At 54.7% G+C, this 18,358-nt stretch overlaps 34 non-coding genes across 34 annotated transcripts; 9 read left to right on the top strand and 25 right to left on the bottom strand.

Annotated features, from left to right (window-relative positions):
* The first annotated feature begins 32 nt into the window (after positions 1 to 32).
* Positions 33 to 105, top strand: trnam-cau (transfer RNA methionine (anticodon CAU)). Its single transcript has one exon. It is a non-coding gene; the product is annotated as a tRNA-Met (tRNA).
* Positions 106 to 312: 207 nt separating this feature from the next.
* trnaa-cgc (transfer RNA alanine (anticodon CGC)) lies at positions 313 to 385 on the bottom strand. Its single transcript has one exon. It is a non-coding gene; the product is annotated as a tRNA-Ala (tRNA).
* Positions 386 to 1,584: 1,199 nt separating this feature from the next.
* On the bottom strand, positions 1,585 to 1,657 carry trnaa-ugc (transfer RNA alanine (anticodon UGC)). The gene has a single exon. It is a non-coding gene; the product is annotated as a tRNA-Ala (tRNA).
* Positions 1,658 to 1,746: 89 nt separating this feature from the next.
* Positions 1,747 to 1,819, bottom strand: trnaa-agc (transfer RNA alanine (anticodon AGC)). The gene has a single exon. It is a non-coding gene; the product is annotated as a tRNA-Ala (tRNA).
* Positions 1,820 to 2,250: 431 nt separating this feature from the next.
* Positions 2,251 to 2,323, top strand: trnam-cau (transfer RNA methionine (anticodon CAU)). Its single transcript has one exon. It is a non-coding gene; the product is annotated as a tRNA-Met (tRNA).
* A 207-nt stretch (positions 2,324 to 2,530) lies between these two features.
* On the bottom strand, positions 2,531 to 2,603 carry trnaa-cgc (transfer RNA alanine (anticodon CGC)). The gene has a single exon. It is a non-coding gene; the product is annotated as a tRNA-Ala (tRNA).
* Positions 2,604 to 3,802: 1,199 nt separating this feature from the next.
* trnaa-ugc (transfer RNA alanine (anticodon UGC)) lies at positions 3,803 to 3,875 on the bottom strand. Its single transcript has one exon. It is a non-coding gene; the product is annotated as a tRNA-Ala (tRNA).
* Positions 3,876 to 3,964: 89 nt separating this feature from the next.
* On the bottom strand, positions 3,965 to 4,037 carry trnaa-agc (transfer RNA alanine (anticodon AGC)). The gene has a single exon. It is a non-coding gene; the product is annotated as a tRNA-Ala (tRNA).
* A 431-nt stretch (positions 4,038 to 4,468) lies between these two features.
* trnam-cau (transfer RNA methionine (anticodon CAU)) lies at positions 4,469 to 4,541 on the top strand. Its single transcript has one exon. It is a non-coding gene; the product is annotated as a tRNA-Met (tRNA).
* Positions 4,542 to 4,748: 207 nt separating this feature from the next.
* On the bottom strand, positions 4,749 to 4,821 carry trnaa-cgc (transfer RNA alanine (anticodon CGC)). The gene has a single exon. It is a non-coding gene; the product is annotated as a tRNA-Ala (tRNA).
* A 1,199-nt stretch (positions 4,822 to 6,020) lies between these two features.
* trnaa-ugc (transfer RNA alanine (anticodon UGC)) lies at positions 6,021 to 6,093 on the bottom strand. Its single transcript has one exon. It is a non-coding gene; the product is annotated as a tRNA-Ala (tRNA).
* Positions 6,094 to 6,182: 89 nt separating this feature from the next.
* On the bottom strand, positions 6,183 to 6,255 carry trnaa-agc (transfer RNA alanine (anticodon AGC)). The gene has a single exon. It is a non-coding gene; the product is annotated as a tRNA-Ala (tRNA).
* Positions 6,256 to 6,686: 431 nt separating this feature from the next.
* On the top strand, positions 6,687 to 6,759 carry trnam-cau (transfer RNA methionine (anticodon CAU)). The gene has a single exon. It is a non-coding gene; the product is annotated as a tRNA-Met (tRNA).
* A 207-nt stretch (positions 6,760 to 6,966) lies between these two features.
* trnaa-cgc (transfer RNA alanine (anticodon CGC)) lies at positions 6,967 to 7,039 on the bottom strand. The gene has a single exon. It is a non-coding gene; the product is annotated as a tRNA-Ala (tRNA).
* A 1,199-nt stretch (positions 7,040 to 8,238) lies between these two features.
* trnaa-ugc (transfer RNA alanine (anticodon UGC)) lies at positions 8,239 to 8,311 on the bottom strand. Its single transcript has one exon. It is a non-coding gene; the product is annotated as a tRNA-Ala (tRNA).
* An 89-nt stretch (positions 8,312 to 8,400) lies between these two features.
* trnaa-agc (transfer RNA alanine (anticodon AGC)) lies at positions 8,401 to 8,473 on the bottom strand. The gene has a single exon. It is a non-coding gene; the product is annotated as a tRNA-Ala (tRNA).
* Positions 8,474 to 8,904: 431 nt separating this feature from the next.
* On the top strand, positions 8,905 to 8,977 carry trnam-cau (transfer RNA methionine (anticodon CAU)). Its single transcript has one exon. It is a non-coding gene; the product is annotated as a tRNA-Met (tRNA).
* Positions 8,978 to 9,184: 207 nt separating this feature from the next.
* trnaa-cgc (transfer RNA alanine (anticodon CGC)) lies at positions 9,185 to 9,257 on the bottom strand. The gene has a single exon. It is a non-coding gene; the product is annotated as a tRNA-Ala (tRNA).
* Positions 9,258 to 10,456: 1,199 nt separating this feature from the next.
* Positions 10,457 to 10,529, bottom strand: trnaa-ugc (transfer RNA alanine (anticodon UGC)). Its single transcript has one exon. It is a non-coding gene; the product is annotated as a tRNA-Ala (tRNA).
* Positions 10,530 to 10,618: 89 nt separating this feature from the next.
* On the bottom strand, positions 10,619 to 10,691 carry trnaa-agc (transfer RNA alanine (anticodon AGC)). Its single transcript has one exon. It is a non-coding gene; the product is annotated as a tRNA-Ala (tRNA).
* Positions 10,692 to 11,122: 431 nt separating this feature from the next.
* Positions 11,123 to 11,195, top strand: trnam-cau (transfer RNA methionine (anticodon CAU)). The gene has a single exon. It is a non-coding gene; the product is annotated as a tRNA-Met (tRNA).
* A 207-nt stretch (positions 11,196 to 11,402) lies between these two features.
* Positions 11,403 to 11,475, bottom strand: trnaa-cgc (transfer RNA alanine (anticodon CGC)). The gene has a single exon. It is a non-coding gene; the product is annotated as a tRNA-Ala (tRNA).
* Positions 11,476 to 12,678: 1,203 nt separating this feature from the next.
* On the bottom strand, positions 12,679 to 12,751 carry trnaa-ugc (transfer RNA alanine (anticodon UGC)). The gene has a single exon. It is a non-coding gene; the product is annotated as a tRNA-Ala (tRNA).
* Positions 12,752 to 12,840: 89 nt separating this feature from the next.
* trnaa-agc (transfer RNA alanine (anticodon AGC)) lies at positions 12,841 to 12,913 on the bottom strand. The gene has a single exon. It is a non-coding gene; the product is annotated as a tRNA-Ala (tRNA).
* Positions 12,914 to 13,344: 431 nt separating this feature from the next.
* On the top strand, positions 13,345 to 13,417 carry trnam-cau (transfer RNA methionine (anticodon CAU)). Its single transcript has one exon. It is a non-coding gene; the product is annotated as a tRNA-Met (tRNA).
* Positions 13,418 to 13,624: 207 nt separating this feature from the next.
* trnaa-cgc (transfer RNA alanine (anticodon CGC)) lies at positions 13,625 to 13,697 on the bottom strand. The gene has a single exon. It is a non-coding gene; the product is annotated as a tRNA-Ala (tRNA).
* A 1,203-nt stretch (positions 13,698 to 14,900) lies between these two features.
* Positions 14,901 to 14,973, bottom strand: trnaa-ugc (transfer RNA alanine (anticodon UGC)). Its single transcript has one exon. It is a non-coding gene; the product is annotated as a tRNA-Ala (tRNA).
* Positions 14,974 to 15,062: 89 nt separating this feature from the next.
* On the bottom strand, positions 15,063 to 15,135 carry trnaa-agc (transfer RNA alanine (anticodon AGC)). Its single transcript has one exon. It is a non-coding gene; the product is annotated as a tRNA-Ala (tRNA).
* Positions 15,136 to 15,566: 431 nt separating this feature from the next.
* On the top strand, positions 15,567 to 15,639 carry trnam-cau (transfer RNA methionine (anticodon CAU)). The gene has a single exon. It is a non-coding gene; the product is annotated as a tRNA-Met (tRNA).
* A 207-nt stretch (positions 15,640 to 15,846) lies between these two features.
* On the bottom strand, positions 15,847 to 15,919 carry trnaa-cgc (transfer RNA alanine (anticodon CGC)). Its single transcript has one exon. It is a non-coding gene; the product is annotated as a tRNA-Ala (tRNA).
* Positions 15,920 to 17,118: 1,199 nt separating this feature from the next.
* On the bottom strand, positions 17,119 to 17,191 carry trnaa-ugc (transfer RNA alanine (anticodon UGC)). Its single transcript has one exon. It is a non-coding gene; the product is annotated as a tRNA-Ala (tRNA).
* An 89-nt stretch (positions 17,192 to 17,280) lies between these two features.
* On the bottom strand, positions 17,281 to 17,353 carry trnaa-agc (transfer RNA alanine (anticodon AGC)). Its single transcript has one exon. It is a non-coding gene; the product is annotated as a tRNA-Ala (tRNA).
* A 431-nt stretch (positions 17,354 to 17,784) lies between these two features.
* On the top strand, positions 17,785 to 17,857 carry trnam-cau (transfer RNA methionine (anticodon CAU)). Its single transcript has one exon. It is a non-coding gene; the product is annotated as a tRNA-Met (tRNA).
* A 207-nt stretch (positions 17,858 to 18,064) lies between these two features.
* trnaa-cgc (transfer RNA alanine (anticodon CGC)) lies at positions 18,065 to 18,137 on the bottom strand. The gene has a single exon. It is a non-coding gene; the product is annotated as a tRNA-Ala (tRNA).
* Positions 18,138 to 18,358: the final 221 nt, after the last annotated feature.

Genomic DNA, 18,358 nt, shown 5'->3' with positions numbered 1-18,358 from the left:
ACTCATGCAGTGTAGAGGGCACGCCAGCCTGTGCCTTCTTAGCGCAGTAGGCAGCGCGTCAGTCTCATAATCTGAAGGTCCTGAGTTCAATCCTCAGAGAGGGCAGGGCTATTTTTCCACCTTCTTTTCTTCCATTCACCTCTCATTGCCCTCTTTACTGCTGACAGATATGAAGGCAGCTTGCATGCTAAAGCTCTGCAAGTCATTCAGACTCTGTGCGGACGGCAGCGTGCGGACCAAGCCTGGGGACGTGTGAACTTTGCGGCAGGAATGCTGGGCACGAAGATCTGGCCCAAAGGTTAAAAATCAAAGTGGAGAATGTGGGCATCGATCCCACTGCCTCTCACATGCGAAGCGAGCGCTCTACCACTTGAGCTAATTCCCCCACGCCCATGGCTGCGCCTGCTTTCTTGCTGCCCAACATCTCCTCGCACCCTGGCTCCCAGATGCTCACGAAAGTGCAGAGAAATTCTTCATCGGATCGGCCTGCTGCCTCAACGCAGTCATTTTGCCATTCAATCGAAAGGAGCCAGCGGCCGCGCTCGTGCCGTCAGCGCGAGGGGAAATGGCATTCGACGCGTAATCGTCAGCCAAGCGGCTGCATTTGCACCTTCAAAGCGAGGCGAGCCCAGAGGAAAACAGCAGTCAGTCAGCACGAGTGTGAGGAGGCAGGCGAGAAGCCTGTCTCAGCGTTAGCAATCTTCCTTTGCTTGCAGCTGAGGGCTCAGCTTTCGCTGGTGTCGCTGCTCAATGCCACTGCCGCTGGCCCGCGCGTGCAACTGCACAAACATCGCAGCCGTCTGGAGGCTCTTTTCCCACAGGCAAAGACGGCTCCTCTGCCTTCGTAGCGGCGCGTTCACTGATAAACTAGTCGTCCCGTTAGGAGTGCCGCTGTCACTGAAACTTTTGCTTACTTTTCGACGGGCGCGCAAACGTTCTTGAAGTCATTCAAGCCGTGACCTAAGGACGACTTTGGTGTCTTTACTCCTCGTGCCTTCTGCCGGACCGACTGAGCGCTCGATGCCAATCCTTCAAATACGCACGCACGCACGCACGCAGCGGATTTTCACCCTGCCCCGTTCAGCCCTTGACTGCTTCATCTACAGCTTCATGGCAAAGCTGTAGGCATACACTTAGCCGCCAGCTTCGCCCTGCACCGTGGGCCCTTTCTGACTCTGCATCACAAGCTGAGCTATTGCTGTGTCATTTCCTCAGTCTTTTCTCAACACTTTGCTTTGTGGCTCGATGCAGGCTGTACGATGGCAACTCTAGTCACCTGGTGTGCAGCGCACTTCCAAGTGTGCCTTCTTGGTGCAGTCGGCAGCGTGCGAGTCTCATCACGTGTGCACCCTGGATTCCACCTTGTGAAAGAGCAGATGTATTTGACACCTTCATTGCCAGCGTTGCTGCTGACAAATATGACGGCAGCTTCTTGCGGCAACTGCGCAAATCATTCAGAAACTCTGCGCCTGCCAGCGTGCGTGCGTGCGTGCGTGCGGCAGCGCGTGGAGAAAGCCTGGAGATGCGTAAAGTGAATGACGTGACGGACGGGCCTGAAACTTTGGGCCAAAGATAAAATCAGATTGGAGAATGTGGGCATCGATCCCACTACCTCTCGCATGCAAAGCGAGCGCTCTACCATTTGAGCTAATTCCCCGTGCCAATTCTGGCCTCAGCTTACTTGCTGTCCACGCTTCCGTCAGGCCCGGTCTCCAAGAAGCTTTGGCCCCAAGGTAAAAATCAAAGTGGAGAATGTGGGCATCGATCCCACTACCTCTCGCATGCTAAGCGAGCGCTCTACCATTTGAGCTAATTCCCCCAAGCTGTCAGTGGCACCAGCTTTCTTGCCGCTCAGGATCTCCTCAGTCCGTCTCCAAGACGCTGGAGAAAGTGCAGAGGACCTCTTCGTCGGATCGGCCTGCTCTTTCCACACCGTAGTTTTTCCATTTCATCGACATCTTTGAAATCCATTGAAAGCCACAATCTTTGCTGATTGTGACAGTGCGCCCTTTAGCCCTCGAGCGCTTCATCTACGTCTTGATGCCAAAGCTTTGGCTGTGCTGCGGCCCGCCTGCGTCAAGCTGCAGCTTGGGCCGACGTCGTGACGGATAACGTGTCTGTCTTCCTATCACAAGCTGCCATATTGTTCTCTAATCTGCCCCAATCTTGCGTGAACTCTTTGCATTGTGACCGCGTGGAGCCTGACCATGGCAAATCTACTCATGCAGTGTAGAGGGCACGCCAGCCTGTGCCTTCTTAGCGCAGTAGGCAGCGCGTCAGTCTCATAATCTGAAGGTCCTGAGTTCAATCCTCAGAGAGGGCAGGGCTATTTTTCCACCTTCTTTTCTTCCATTCACCTCTCATTGCCCTCTTTACTGCTGACAGATATGAAGGCAGCTTGCATGCTAAAGCTCTGCAAGTCATTCAGACTCTGTGCGGACGGCAGCGTGCGGACCAAGCCTGGGGACGTGTGAACTTTGCGGCAGGAATGCTGGGCACGAAGATTTGGCCCAAAGGTTAAAAATCAAAGTGGAGAATGTGGGCATCGATCCCACTGCCTCTCACATGCGAAGCGAGCGCTCTACCACTTGAGCTAATTCCCCCACGCCCATGGCTGCGCCTGCTTTCTTGCTGCCCAACATCTCCTCGCACCCTGGCTCCCAGATGCTCACGAAAGTGCAGAGAAATTCTTCATCGGATCGGCCTGCTGCCTCAACGCAGTCATTTTGCCATTCAATCGAAAGGAGCCAGCGGCCGCGCTCGTGCCGTCAGCGCGAGGGGAAATGGCATTCGACGCGTAATCGTCAGCCAAGCGGCTGCATTTGCACCTTCAAAGCGAGGCGAGCCCAGAGGAAAACAGCAGTCAGTCAGCACGAGTGTGAGGAGGCAGGCGAGAAGCCTGTCTCAGCGTTAGCAATCTTCCTTTGCTTGCAGCTGAGGGCTCAGCTTTCGCTGGTGTCGCTGCTCAATGCCACTGCCGCTGGCCCGCGCGTGCAACTGCACAAACATCGCAGCCGTCTGGAGGCTCTTTTCCCACAGGCAAAGACGGCTCCTCTGCCTTCGTAGCGGCGCGTTCACTGATAAACTAGTCGTCCCGTTAGGAGTGCCGCTGTCACTGAAACTTTTGCTTACTTTTCGACGGGCGCGCAAACGTTCTTGAAGTCATTCAAGCCGTGACCTAAGGACGACTTTGGTGTCTTTACTCCTCGTGCCTTCTGCCGGACCGACTGAGCGCTCGATGCCAATCCTTCAAATACGCACGCACGCACGCACGCAGCGGATTTTCACCCTGCCCCGTTCAGCCCTTGACTGCTTCATCTACAGCTTCATGGCAAAGCTGTAGGCATACACTTAGCCGCCAGCTTCGCCCTGCACCGTGGGCCCTTTCTGACTCTGCATCACAAGCTGAGCTATTGCTGTGTCATTTCCTCAGTCTTTTCTCAACACTTTGCTTTGTGGCTCGATGCAGGCTGTACGATGGCAACTCTAGTCACCTGGTGTGCAGCGCACTTCCAAGTGTGCCTTCTTGGTGCAGTCGGCAGCGTGCGAGTCTCATCACGTGTGCACCCTGGATTCCACCTTGTGAAAGAGCAGATGTATTTGACACCTTCATTGCCAGCGTTGCTGCTGACAAATATGACGGCAGCTTCTTGCGGCAACTGCGCAAATCATTCAGAAACTCTGCGCCTGCCAGCGTGCGTGCGTGCGTGCGTGCGGCAGCGCGTGGAGAAAGCCTGGAGATGCGTAAAGTGAATGACGTGACGGACGGGCCTGAAACTTTGGGCCAAAGATAAAATCAGATTGGAGAATGTGGGCATCGATCCCACTACCTCTCGCATGCAAAGCGAGCGCTCTACCATTTGAGCTAATTCCCCGTGCCAATTCTGGCCTCAGCTTACTTGCTGTCCACGCTTCCGTCAGGCCCGGTCTCCAAGAAGCTTTGGCCCCAAGGTAAAAATCAAAGTGGAGAATGTGGGCATCGATCCCACTACCTCTCGCATGCTAAGCGAGCGCTCTACCATTTGAGCTAATTCCCCCAAGCTGTCAGTGGCACCAGCTTTCTTGCCGCTCAGGATCTCCTCAGTCCGTCTCCAAGACGCTGGAGAAAGTGCAGAGGACCTCTTCGTCGGATCGGCCTGCTCTTTCCACACCGTAGTTTTTCCATTTCATCGACATCTTTGAAATCCATTGAAAGCCACAATCTTTGCTGATTGTGACAGTGCGCCCTTTAGCCCTCGAGCGCTTCATCTACGTCTTGATGCCAAAGCTTTGGCTGTGCTGCGGCCCGCCTGCGTCAAGCTGCAGCTTGGGCCGACGTCGTGACGGATAACGTGTCTGTCTTCCTATCACAAGCTGCCATATTGTTCTCTAATCTGCCCCAATCTTGCGTGAACTCTTTGCATTGTGACCGCGTGGAGCCTGACCATGGCAAATCTACTCATGCAGTGTAGAGGGCACGCCAGCCTGTGCCTTCTTAGCGCAGTAGGCAGCGCGTCAGTCTCATAATCTGAAGGTCCTGAGTTCAACCCTCAGAGAGGGCAGGGCTATTTTTCCACCTTCTTTTCTTCCATTCACCTCTCATTGCCCTCTTTACTGCTGACAGATATGAAGGCAGCTTGCATGCTAAAGCTCTGCAAGTCATTCAGACTCTGTGCGGACGGCAGCGTGCGGACCAAGCCTGGGGACGTGTGAACTTTGCGGCAGGAATGCTGGGCACGAAGATCTGGCCCAAAGGTTAAAAATCAAAGTGGAGAATGTGGGCATCGATCCCACTGCCTCTCACATGCGAAGCGAGCGCTCTACCACTTGAGCTAATTCCCCCACGCCCATGGCTGCGCCTGCTTTCTTGCTGCCCAACATCTCCTCGCACCCTGGCTCCCAGATGCTCACGAAAGTGCAGAGAAATTCTTCATCGGATCGGCCTGCTGCCTCAACGCAGTCATTTTGCCATTCAATCGAAAGGAGCCAGCGGCCGCGCTCGTGCCGTCAGCGCGAGGGGAAATGGCATTCGACGCGTAATCGTCAGCCAAGCGGCTGCATTTGCACCTTCAAAGCGAGGCGAGCCCAGAGGAAAACAGCAGTCAGTCAGCACGAGTGTGAGGAGGCAGGCGAGAAGCCTGTCTCAGCGTTAGCAATCTTCCTTTGCTTGCAGCTGAGGGCTCAGCTTTCGCTGGTGTCGCTGCTCAATGCCACTGCCGCTGGCCCGCGCGTGCAACTGCACAAACATCGCAGCCGTCTGGAGGCTCTTTTCCCACAGGCAAAGACGGCTCCTCTGCCTTCGTAGCGGCGCGTTCACTGATAAACTAGTCGTCCCGTTAGGAGTGCCGCTGTCACTGAAACTTTTGCTTACTTTTCGACGGGCGCGCAAACGTTCTTGAAGTCATTCAAGCCGTGACCTAAGGACGACTTTGGTGTCTTTACTCCTCGTGCCTTCTGCCGGACCGACTGAGCGCTCGATGCCAATCCTTCAAATACGCACGCACGCACGCACGCAGCGGATTTTCACCCTGCCCCGTTCAGCCCTTGACTGCTTCATCTACAGCTTCATGGCAAAGCTGTAGGCATACACTTAGCCGCCAGCTTCGCCCTGCACCGTGGGCCCTTTCTGACTCTGCATCACAAGCTGAGCTATTGCTGTGTCATTTCCTCAGTCTTTTCTCAACACTTTGCTTTGTGGCTCGATGCAGGCTGTACGATGGCAACTCTAGTCACCTGGTGTGCAGCGCACTTCCAAGTGTGCCTTCTTGGTGCAGTCGGCAGCGTGCGAGTCTCATCACGTGTGCACCCTGGATTCCACCTTGTGAAAGAGCAGATGTATTTGACACCTTCATTGCCAGCGTTGCTGCTGACAAATATGACGGCAGCTTCTTGCGGCAACTGCGCAAATCATTCAGAAACTCTGCGCCTGCCAGCGTGCGTGCGTGCGTGCGTGCGGCAGCGCGTGGAGAAAGCCTGGAGATGCGTAAAGTGAATGACGTGACGGACGGGCCTGAAACTTTGGGCCAAAGATAAAATCAGATTGGAGAATGTGGGCATCGATCCCACTACCTCTCGCATGCAAAGCGAGCGCTCTACCATTTGAGCTAATTCCCCGTGCCAATTCTGGCCTCAGCTTACTTGCTGTCCACGCTTCCGTCAGGCCCGGTCTCCAAGAAGCTTTGGCCCCAAGGTAAAAATCAAAGTGGAGAATGTGGGCATCGATCCCACTACCTCTCGCATGCTAAGCGAGCGCTCTACCATTTGAGCTAATTCCCCCAAGCTGTCAGTGGCACCAGCTTTCTTGCCGCTCAGGATCTCCTCAGTCCGTCTCCAAGACGCTGGAGAAAGTGCAGAGGACCTCTTCGTCGGATCGGCCTGCTCTTTCCACACCGTAGTTTTTCCATTTCATCGACATCTTTGAAATCCATTGAAAGCCACAATCTTTGCTGATTGTGACAGTGCGCCCTTTAGCCCTCGAGCGCTTCATCTACGTCTTGATGCCAAAGCTTTGGCTGTGCTGCGGCCCGCCTGCGTCAAGCTGCAGCTTGGGCCGACGTCGTGACGGATAACGTGTCTGTCTTCCTATCACAAGCTGCCATATTGTTCTCTAATCTGCCCCAATCTTGCGTGAACTCTTTGCATTGTGACCGCGTGGAGCCTGACCATGGCAAATCTACTCATGCAGTGTAGAGGGCACGCCAGCCTGTGCCTTCTTAGCGCAGTAGGCAGCGCGTCAGTCTCATAATCTGAAGGTCCTGAGTTCAATCCTCAGAGAGGGCAGGGCTATTTTTCCACCTTCTTTTCTTCCATTCACCTCTCATTGCCCTCTTTACTGCTGACAGATATGAAGGCAGCTTGCATGCTAAAGCTCTGCAAGTCATTCAGACTCTGTGCGGACGGCAGCGTGCGGACCAAGCCTGGGGACGTGTGAACTTTGCGGCAGGAATGCTGGGCACGAAGATCTGGCCCAAAGGTTAAAAATCAAAGTGGAGAATGTGGGCATCGATCCCACTGCCTCTCACATGCGAAGCGAGCGCTCTACCACTTGAGCTAATTCCCCCACGCCCATGGCTGCGCCTGCTTTCTTGCTGCCCAACATCTCCTCGCACCCTGGCTCCCAGATGCTCACGAAAGTGCAGAGAAATTCTTCATCGGATCGGCCTGCTGCTTCAACGCAGTCATTTTGCCATTCAATCGAAAGGAGCCAGCGGCCGCGCTCGTGCCGTCAGCGCGAGGGGAAATGGCATTCGACGCGTAATCGTCAGCCAAGCGGCTGCATTTGCACCTTCAAAGCGAGGCGAGCCCAGAGGAAAACAGCAGTCAGTCAGCACGAGTGTGAGGAGGCAGGCGAGAAGCCTGTCTCAGCGTTAGCAATCTTCCTTTGCTTGCAGCTGAGGGCTCAGCTTTCGCTGGTGTCGCTGCTCAATGCCACTGCCGCTGGCCCGCGCGTGCAACTGCACAAACATCGCAGCCGTCTGGAGGCTCTTTTCCCACAGGCAAAGACGGCTCCTCTGCCTTCGTAGCGGCGCGTTCACTGATAAACTAGTCGTCCCGTTAGGAGTGCCGCTGTCACTGAAACTTTTGCTTACTTTTCGACGGGCGCGCAAACGTTCTTGAAGTCATTCAAGCCGTGACCTAAGGACGACTTTGGTGTCTTTACTCCTCGTGCCTTCTGCCGGACCGACTGAGCGCTCGATGCCAATCCTTCAAATACGCACGCACGCACGCACGCAGCGGATTTTCACCCTGCCCCGTTCAGCCCTTGACTGCTTCATCTACAGCTTCATGGCAAAGCTGTAGGCATACACTTAGCCGCCAGCTTCGCCCTGCACCGTGGGCCCTTTCTGACTCTGCATCACAAGCTGAGCTATTGCTGTGTCATTTCCTCAGTCTTTTCTCAACACTTTGCTTTGTGGCTCGATGCAGGCTGTACGATGGCAACTCTAGTCACCTGGTGTGCAGCGCACTTCCAAGTGTGCCTTCTTGGTGCAGTCGGCAGCGTGCGAGTCTCATCACGTGTGCACCCTGGATTCCACCTTGTGAAAGAGCAGATGTATTTGACACCTTCATTGCCAGCGTTGCTGCTGACAAATATGACGGCAGCTTCTTGCGGCAACTGCGCAAATCATTCAGAAACTCTGCGCCTGCCAGCGTGCGTGCGTGCGTGCGTGCGGCAGCGCGTGGAGAAAGCCTGGAGATGCGTAAAGTGAATGACGTGACGGACGGGCCTGAAACTTTGGGCCAAAGATAAAATCAGATTGGAGAATGTGGGCATCGATCCCACTACCTCTCGCATGCAAAGCGAGCGCTCTACCATTTGAGCTAATTCCCCGTGCCAATTCTGGCCTCAGCTTACTTGCTGTCCACGCTTCCGTCAGGCCCGGTCTCCAAGAAGCTTTGGCCCCAAGGTAAAAATCAAAGTGGAGAATGTGGGCATCGATCCCACTACCTCTCGCATGCTAAGCGAGCGCTCTACCATTTGAGCTAATTCCCCCAAGCTGTCAGTGGCACCAGCTTTCTTGCCGCTCAGGATCTCCTCAGTCCGTCTCCAAGACGCTGGAGAAAGTGCAGAGGACCTCTTCGTCGGATCGGCCTGCTCTTTCCACACCGTAGTTTTTCCATTTCATCGACATCTTTGAAATCCATTGAAAGCCACAATCTTTGCTGATTGTGACAGTGCGCCCTTTAGCCCTCGAGCGCTTCATCTACGTCTTGATGCCAAAGCTTTGGCTGTGCTGCGGCCCGCCTGCGTCAAGCTGCAGCTTGGGCCGACGTCGTGACGGATAACGTGTCTGTCTTCCTATCACAAGCTGCCATATTGTTCTCTAATCTGCCCCAATCTTGCATGAACTCTTTGCATTGTGACCGCGTGGAGCCTGACCATGGCAAATCTACTCATGCAGTGTAGAGGGCACGCCAGCCTGTGCCTTCTTAGCGCAGTAGGCAGCGCGTCAGTCTCATAATCTGAAGGTCCTGAGTTCAATCCTCAGAGAGGGCAGGGCTATTTTTCCACCTTCTTTTCTTCCATTCACCTCTCATTGCCCTCTTTACTGCTGACAGATATGAAGGCAGCTTGCATGCTAAAGCTCTGCAAGTCATTCAGACTCTGTGCGGACGGCAGCGTGCGGACCAAGCCTGGGGACGTGTGAACTTTGCGGCAGGAATGCTGGGCACGAAGATTTGGCCCAAAGGTTAAAAATCAAAGTGGAGAATGTGGGCATCGATCCCACTGCCTCTCACATGCGAAGCGAGCGCTCTACCACTTGAGCTAATTCCCCCACGCCCATGGCTGGGCCTGCTTTCTTGCTGCCCAACATCTCCTCGCACCCTGGCTCCCAGATGCTCACGAAAGTGCAGAGAAATTCTTCATCGGATCGGCCTGCTGCCTCAACGCAGTCATTTTGCCATTCAATCGAAAGGAGCCAGCGGCCGCGCTCGTGCCGTCAGCGCGAGGGGAAATGGCATTCGACGCGTAATCGTCAGCCAAGCGGCTGCATTTGCACCTTCAAAGCGAGGCGAGCCCAGAGGAAAACAGCAGTCAGTCAGCACGAGTGTGAGGAGGCAGGCGAGAAGCCTGTCTCAGCGTTAGCAATCTTCCTTTGCTTGCAGCTGAGGGCTCAGCTTTCGCTGGTGTCGCTGCTCAATGCCACTGCCGCTGGCCCGCGCGTGCAACTGCACAAACATCGCAGCCGTCTGGAGGCTCTTTTCCCACAGGCAAAGACGGCTCCTCTGCCTTCGTAGCGGCGCGTTCACTGATAAACTAGTCGTCCCGTTAGGAGTGCCGCTGTCACTGAAACTTTTGCTTACTTTTCGACGGGCGCGCAAACGTTCTTGAAGTCATTCAAGCCGTGACCTAAGGACGACTTTGGTGTCTTTACTCCTCGTGCCTTCTGCCGGACCGACTGAGCGCTCGATGCCAATCCTTCAAATACGCACGCACGCACGCACGCAGCGGATTTTCACCCTGCCCCGTTCAGCCCTTGACTGCTTCATCTACAGCTTCATGGCAAAGCTGTAGGCATACACTTAGCCGCCAGCTTCGCCCTGCACCGTGGGCCCTTTCTGACTCTGCATCACAAGCTGAGCTATTGCTGTGTCATTTCCTCAGTCTTTTCTCAACACTTTGCTTTGTGGCTCGATGCAGGCTGTACGATGGCAACTCTAGTCACCTGGTGTGCAGCGCACTTCCAAGTGTGCCTTCTTGGTGCAGTCGGCAGCGTGCGAGTCTCATCACGTGTGCACCCTGGATTCCACCTTGTGAAAGAGCAGATGTATTTGACACCTTCATTGCCAGCGTTGCTGCTGACAAATATGACGGCAGCTTCTTGCGGCAACTGCGCAAATCATTCAGAAACTCTGCGCCTGCCAGCGTGCGTGCGTGCGTGCGTGCGGCAGCGCGTGGAGAAAGCCTGGAGATGCGTAAAGTGAATGACGTGACGGACGGGCCTGAAACTTTGGGCCAAAGATAAAATCAGATTGGAGAATGTGGGCATCGATCCCACTACCTCTCGCATGCAAAGCGAGCGCTCTACCATTTGAGCTAATTCCCCGTGCCAATTCTGGCCTCAGCTTACTTGCTGTCCACGCTTCCGTCAGGCCCGGTCTCCAAGAAGCTTTGGCCCCAAGGTAAAAATCAAAGTGGAGAATGTGGGCATCGATCCCACTACCTCTCGCATGCTAAGCGAGCGCTCTACCATTTGAGCTAATTCCCCCAAGCTGTCAGTGGCACCAGCTTTCTTGCCGCTCAGGATCTCCTCAGTCCGTCTCCAAGACGCTGGAGAAAGTGCAGAGGACCTCTTCGTCGGATCGGCCTGCTCTTTCCACACCGTAGTTTTTCCATTTCATCGACATCTTTGAAATCCATTGAAAGCCACAATCTTTGCTGATTGTGACAGTGCGCCCTTTAGCCCTCGAGCGCTTCATCTACGTCTTGATGCCAAAGCTTTGGCTGTGCTGCGGCCCGCCTGCGTCAAGCTGCAGCTTGGGCCGACGTCGTGACGGATAACCTGTCTGTCTTCCTATCACAAGCTGCCATATTGTTCTCTAATCTGCCCCAATCTTGCGTGAACTCTTTGCATTGTGACCGCGTGGAGCCTGACCATGGCAAATCTACTCATGCAGTGTAGAGGGCACGCCAGCCTGTGCCTTCTTAGCGCAGTAGGCAGCGCGTCAGTCTCATAATCTGAAGGTCCTGAGTTCAATCCTCAGAGAGGGCAGGGCTATTTTTCCACCTTCTTTTCTTCCATTCACCTCTCATTGCCCTCTTTACTGCTGACAGATATGAAGGCAGCTTGCATGCTAAAGCTCTGCAAGTCATTCAGACTCTGTGCGGACGGCAGCGTGCGGACCAAGCCTGGGGACGTGTGAACTTTGCGGCAGGAATGCTGGGCACGAAGATCTGGCCCAAAGGTTAAAAATCAAAGTGGAGAATGTGGGCATCGATCCCACTGCCTCTCACATGCGAAGCGAGCGCTCTACCACTTGAGCTAATTCCCCCACGCCCATGGCTGCGCCTGCTTTCTTGCTGCCCAACATCTCCTCGCACCCTGGCTCCCAGATGCTCACGAAAGTGCAGAGAAATTCTTCATCGGATCGGCCTGCTGCTTCAACGCAGTCATTTTGCCATTCAATCGAAAGGAGCCAGCGGCCGCGCTCGTGCCGTCAGCGCGAGGGGAAATGGCATTCGACGCGTAATCGTCAGCCAAGCGGCTGCATTTGCACCTTCAAAGCGAGGCGAGCCCAGAGGAAAACAGCAGTCAGTCAGCACGAGTGTGAGGAGGCAGGCGAGAAGCCTGTCTCAGCGTTAGCAATCTTCCTTTGCTTGCAGCTGAGGGCTCAGCTTTCGCTGGTGTCGCTGCTCAATGCCACTGCCGCTGGCCCGCGCGTGCAACTGCACAAACATCGCAGCCGTCTGGAGGCTCTTTTCCCACAGGCAAAGACGGCTCCTCTGCCTTCGTAGCGGCGCGTTCACTGATAAACTAGTCGTCCCGTTAGGAGTGCCGCTGTCACTGAAACTTTTGCTTACTTTTCGACGGGCGCGCAAACGTTCTTGAAGTCATTCAAGCCGTGACCTAAGGACGACTTTGGTGTCTTTACTCCTCGTGCCTTCTGCCGGACCGACTGAGCGCTCGATGCCAATCCTTCAAATACGCACGCACGCACGCACGCAGCGGATTTTCACCCTGCCCCGTTCAGCCCTTGACTGCTTCATCTACAGCTTCATGGCAAAGCTGTAGGCATACACTTAGCCGCCAGCTTCGCCCTGCACCGTGGGCCCTTTCTGACTCTGCATCACAAGCTGAGCTATTGCTGTGTCATTTCCTCAGTCTTTTCTCAACACTTTGCTTTGTGGCTCGATGCAGGCTGTACGATGGCAACTCTAGTCACCTGGTGTGCAGCGCACTTCCAAGTGTGCCTTCTTGGTGCAGTCGGCAGCGTGCGAGTCTCATCACGTGTGCACCCTGGATTCCACCTTGTGAAAGAGCAGATGTATTTGACACCTTCATTGCCAGCGTTGCTGCTGACAAATATGACGGCAGCTTCTTGCGGCAACTGCGCAAATCATTCAGAAACTCTGCGCCTGCCAGCGTGCGTGCGTGCGTGCGTGCGTGCGGCAGCGCGTGGAGAAAGCCTGGAGATGCGTAAAGTGAATGACGTGACGGACGGGCCTGAAACTTTGGGCCAAAGATAAAATCAGATTGGAGAATGTGGGCATCGATCCCACTACCTCTCGCATGCAAAGCGAGCGCTCTACCATTTGAGCTAATTCCCCGTGCCAATTCTGGCCTCAGCTTACTTGCTGTCCACGCTTCCGTCAGGCCCGGTCTCCAAGAAGCTTTGGCCCCAAGGTAAAAATCAAAGTGGAGAATGTGGGCATCGATCCCACTACCTCTCGCATGCTAAGCGAGCGCTCTACCATTTGAGCTAATTCCCCCAAGCTGTCAGTGGCACCAGCTTTCTTGCCGCTCAGGATCTCCTCAGTCCGTCTCCAAGACGCTGGAGAAAGTGCAGAGGACCTCTTCGTCGGATCGGCCTGCTCTTTCCACACCGTAGTTTTTCCATTTCATCGACATCTTTGAAATCCATTGAAAGCCACAATCTTTGCTGATTGTGACAGTGCGCCCTTTAGCCCTCGAGCGCTTCATCTACGTCTTGATGCCAAAGCTTTGGCTGTGCTGCGGCCCGCCTGCGTCAAGCTGCAGCTTGGGCCGACGTCGTGACGGATAACGTGTCTGTCTTCCTATCACAAGCTGCCATATTGTTCTCTAATCTGCCCCAATCTTGCGTGAACTCTTTGCATTGTGACCGCGTGGAGCCTGACCATGGCAAATCTACTCATGCAGTGTAGAGGGCACGCCAGCCTGTGCCTTCTTAGCGCAGTAGGCAGCGCGTCAGTCTCATAATCTGAAGGTCCTGAGTTCAATCCTCAGAGAGGGCAGGGCTATTTTTCCACCTTCTTTTCTTCCATTCACCTCTCATTGCCCTCTTTACTGCTGACAGATATGAAGGCAGCTTGCATGCTAAAGCTCTGCAAGTCATTCAGACTCTGTGCGGACGGCAGCGTGCGGACCAAGCCTGGGGACGTGTGAACTTTGCGGCAGGAATGCTGGGCACGAAGATCTGGCCCAAAGGTTAAAAATCAAAGTGGAGAATGTGGGCATCGATCCCACTGCCTCTCACATGCGAAGCGAGCGCTCTACCACTTGAGCTAATTCCCCCACGCCTATGGCTGCGCCTGCTTTCTTGCTGCCCAACATCTCCTCGCACCCTGGCTCCCAGATGCTCACGAAAGTGCAGAGAAATTCTTCATCGGATCGGCCTGCTGCTTCAACGCAGTCATTTTGCCATTCAATCGAAAGGAGCCAGCGGCCGCGCTCGTGCCGTCAGCGCGAGGGGAAATGGCATTCGACGCGTAATCGTCAGCCAAGCGGCTGCATTTGCACCTTCAAAGCGAGGCGAGCCCAGAGGAAAACAGCAGTCAGTCAGCACGAGTGTGAGGAGGCAGGCGAGAAGCCTGTCTCAGCGTTAGCAATCTTCCTTTGCTTGCAGCTGAGGGCTCAGCTTTCGCTGGTGTCGCTGCTCAATGCCACTGCCGCTGGCCCGCGCGTGCAACTGCACAAACATCGCAGCCGTCTGGAGGCTCTTTTCCCACAGGCAAAGACGGCTCCTCTGCCTTCGTAGCGGCGCGTTCACTGATAAACTAGTCGTCCCGTTAGGAGTGCCGCTGTCACTGAAACTTTTGCTTACTTTTCGACGGGCGCGCAAACGTTCTTGAAGTCATTCAAGCCGTGACCTAAGGACGACTTTGGTGTCTTTACTCCTCGTGCCTTCTGCCGGACCGACTGAGCGCTCGATGCCAATCCTTCAAATACGCACGCACGCACGCACGCAGCGGATTTTCACCCTGCCCCGTTCAGCCCTTGACTGCTTCATCTACAGCTTCATGGCAAAGCTGTAGGCATACACTTAGCCGCCAGCTTCGCCCTGCACCGTGGGCCCTTTCTGACTCTGCATCACAAGCTGAGCTATTGCTGTGTCATTTCCTCAGTCTTTTCTCAACACTTTGCTTTGTGGCTCGATGCAGGCTGTACGATGGCAACTCTAGTCACCTGGTGTGCAGCGCACTTCCAAGTGTGCCTTCTTGGTGCAGTCGGCAGCGTGCGAGTCTCATCACGTGTGCACCCTGGATTCCACCTTGTGAAAGAGCAGATGTATTTGACACCTTCATTGCCAGCGTTGCTGCTGACAAATATGACGGCAGCTTCTTGCGGCAACTGCGCAAATCATTCAGAAACTCTGCGCCTGCCAGCGTGCGTGCGTGCGTGCGTGCGTGCGGCAGCGCGTGGAGAAAGCCTGGAGATGCGTAAAGTGAATGACGTGACGGACGGGCCTGAAACTTTGGGCCAAAGATAAAATCAGATTGGAGAATGTGGGCATCGATCCCACTACCTCTCGCATGCAAAGCGAGCGCTCTACCATTTGAGCTAATTCCCCGTGCCAATTCTGGCCTCAGCTTACTTGCTGTCCACGCTTCCGTCAGGCCCGGTCTCCAAGAAGCTTTGGCCCCAAGGTAAAAATCAAAGTGGAGAATGTGGGCATCGATCCCACTACCTCTCGCATGCTAAGCGAGCGCTCTACCATTTGAGCTAATTCCCCCAAGCTGTCAGTGGCACCAGCTTTCTTGCCGCTCAGGATCTCCTCAGTCCGTCTCCAAGACGCTGGAGAAAGTGCAGAGGACCTCTTCGTCGGATCGGCCTGCTCTTTCCACACCGTAGTTTTTCCATTTCATCGACATCTTTGAAATCCATTGAAAGCCACAATCTTTGCTGATTGTGACAGTGCGCCCTTTAGCCCTCGAGCGCTTCATCTACGTCTTGATGCCAAAGCTTTGGCTGTGCTGCGGCCCGCCTGCGTCAAGCTGCAGCTTGGGCCGACGTCGTGACGGATAACGTGTCTGTCTTCCTATCACAAGCTGCCATATTGTTCTCTAATCTGCCCCAATCTTGCGTGAACTCTTTGCATTGTGACCGCGTGGAGCCTGACCATGGCAAATCTACTCATGCAGTGTAGAGGGCACGCCAGCCTGTGCCTTCTTAGCGCAGTAGGCAGCGCGTCAGTCTCATAATCTGAAGGTCCTGAGTTCAATCCTCAGAGAGGGCAGGGCTATTTTTCCACCTTCTTTTCTTCCATTCACCTCTCATTGCCCTCTTTACTGCTGACAGATATGAAGGCAGCTTGCATGCTAAAGCTCTGCAAGTCATTCAGACTCTGTGCGGACGGCAGCGTGCGGACCAAGCCTGGGGACGTGTGAACTTTGCGGCAGGAATGCTGGGCACGAAGATCTGGCCCAAAGGTTAAAAATCAAAGTGGAGAATGTGGGCATCGATCCCACTGCCTCTCACATGCGAAGCGAGCGCTCTACCACTTGAGCTAATTCCCCCACGCCTATGGCTGCGCCTGCTTTCTTGCTGCCCAACATCTCCTCGCACCCTGGCTCCCAGATGCTCACGAAAGTGCAGAGAAATTCTTCATCGGATCGGCCTGCTGCTTCAACGCAGTCATTTTGCCATTCAATCGAAAGGAGCCAGCGGCCGCGCTCGTGCCGTCAGCGCGAGGGGAAATGGCATTCGACGCGTAATCGTCAGCCAAGCGGCTGCATTTGCACCTTCAAAGCGAGGCGAGCCCAGAGGAAAACAGCAGTCAGTCAGCACGAGTGTGAGGAGGCAGGCGAGAAGCCTGTCTCAGCGTTAGCAATCTTCCTTTGCTTGCAGCTGAGGGCTCAGCTTTCGCTGGTGTCGCTGCTCAATGCCACTGCCGCTGGCCCGCGCGTGCAACTGCACAAACATCGCAGCCGTCTGGAGGCTCTTTTCCCACAGGCAAAGACGGCTCCTCTGCCTTCGTAGCGGCGCGTTCACTGATAAACTAGTCGTCCCGTTAGGAGTGCCGCTGTCACTGAAACTTTTGCTTACTTTTCGACGGGCGCGCAAACGTTCTTGAAGTCATTCAAGCCGTGACCTAAGGACGACTTTGGTGTCTTTACTCCTCGTGCCTTCTGCCGGACCGACTGAGCGCTCGATGCCAATCCTTCAAATACGCACGCACGCACGCACGCAGCGGATTTTCACCCTGCCCCGTTCAGCCCTTGACTGCTTCATCTACAGCTTCATGGCAAAGCTGTAGGCATACACTTAGCCGCCAGCTTCGCCCTGCACCGTGGGCCCTTTCTGACTCTGCATCACAAGCTGAGCTATTGCTGTGTCATTTCCTCAGTCTTTTCTCAACACTTTGCTTTGTGGCTCGATGCAGGCTGTACGATGGCAACTCTAGTCACCTGGTGTGCAGCGCACTTCCAAGTGTGCCTTCTTGGTGCAGTCGGCAGCGTGCGAGTCTCATCACGTGTGCACCCTGGATTCCACCTTGTGAAAGAGCAGATGTATTTGACACCTTCATTGCCAGCGTTGCTGCTGACAAATATGACGGCAGCTTCTTGCGGCAACTGCGCAAATCATTCAGAAACTCTGCGCCTGCCAGCGTGCGTGCGTGCGTGCGTGCGGCAGCGCGTGGAGAAAGCCTGGAGATGCGTAAAGTGAATGACGTGACGGACGGGCCTGAAACTTTGGGCCAAAGATAAAATCAGATTGGAGAATGTGGGCATCGATCCCACTACCTCTCGCATGCAAAGCGAGCGCTCTACCATTTGAGCTAATTCCCCGTGCCAATTCTGGCCTCAGCTTACTTGCTGTCCACGCTTCCGTCAGGCCCGGTCTCCAAGAAGCTTTGGCCCCAAGGTAAAAATCAAAGTGGAGAATGTGGGCATCGATCCCACTACCTCTCGCATGCTAAGCGAGCGCTCTACCATTTGAGCTAATTCCCCCAAGCTGTCAGTGGCACCAGCTTTCTTGCCGCTCAGGATCTCCTCAGTCCGTCTCCAAGACGCTGGAGAAAGTGCAGAGGACCTCTTCGTCGGATCGGCCTGCTCTTTCCACACCGTAGTTTTTCCATTTCATCGACATCTTTGAAATCCATTGAAAGCCACAATCTTTGCTGATTGTGACAGTGCGCCCTTTAGCCCTCGAGCGCTTCATCTACGTCTTGATGCCAAAGCTTTGGCTGTGCTGCGGCCCGCCTGCGTCAAGCTGCAGCTTGGGCCGACGTCGTGACGGATAACGTGTCTGTCTTCCTATCACAAGCTGCCATATTGTTCTCTAATCTGCCCCAATCTTGCGTGAACTCTTTGCATTGTGACCGCGTGGAGCCTGACCATGGCAAATCTACTCATGCAGTGTAGAGGGCACGCCAGCCTGTGCCTTCTTAGCGCAGTAGGCAGCGCGTCAGTCTCATAATCTGAAGGTCCTGAGTTCAACCCTCAGAGAGGGCAGGGCTATTTTTCCACCTTCTTTTCTTCCATTCACCTCTCATTGCCCTCTTTACTGCTGACAGATATGAAGGCAGCTTGCATGCTAAAGCTCTGCAAGTCATTCAGACTCTGTGCGGACGGCAGCGTGCGGACCAAGCCTGGGGACGTGTGAACTTTGCGGCAGGAATGCTGGGCACGAAGATCTGGCCCAAAGGTTAAAAATCAAAGTGGAGAATGTGGGCATCGATCCCACTGCCTCTCACATGCGAAGCGAGCGCTCTACCACTTGAGCTAATTCCCCCACGCCCATGGCTGCGCCTGCTTTCTTGCTGCCCAACATCTCCTCGCACCCTGGCTCCCAGATGCTCACGAAAGTGCAGAGAAATTCTTCATCGGATCGGCCTGCTGCCTCAACGCAGTCATTTTGCCATTCAATCGAAAGGAGCCAGCGGCCGCGCTCGTGCCGTCAGCGCGAGGGGAAATGGCATTCGACGCGTAATCGTCAGCCAAGCGGCTGCATTT

This window comes from Carcharhinus amblyrhynchos, chromosome 8, assembly GCF_965287045.1.
Source record: "Carcharhinus amblyrhynchos chromosome 8, sCarAmb.v2.hapA, whole genome shotgun sequence".
In the NCBI taxonomy this organism is placed as follows: Eukaryota; Metazoa; Chordata; class Chondrichthyes; order Carcharhiniformes; family Carcharhinidae; genus Carcharhinus; species Carcharhinus amblyrhynchos.
This window is presented reverse-complemented; position numbering and strand designations above follow the sequence as displayed.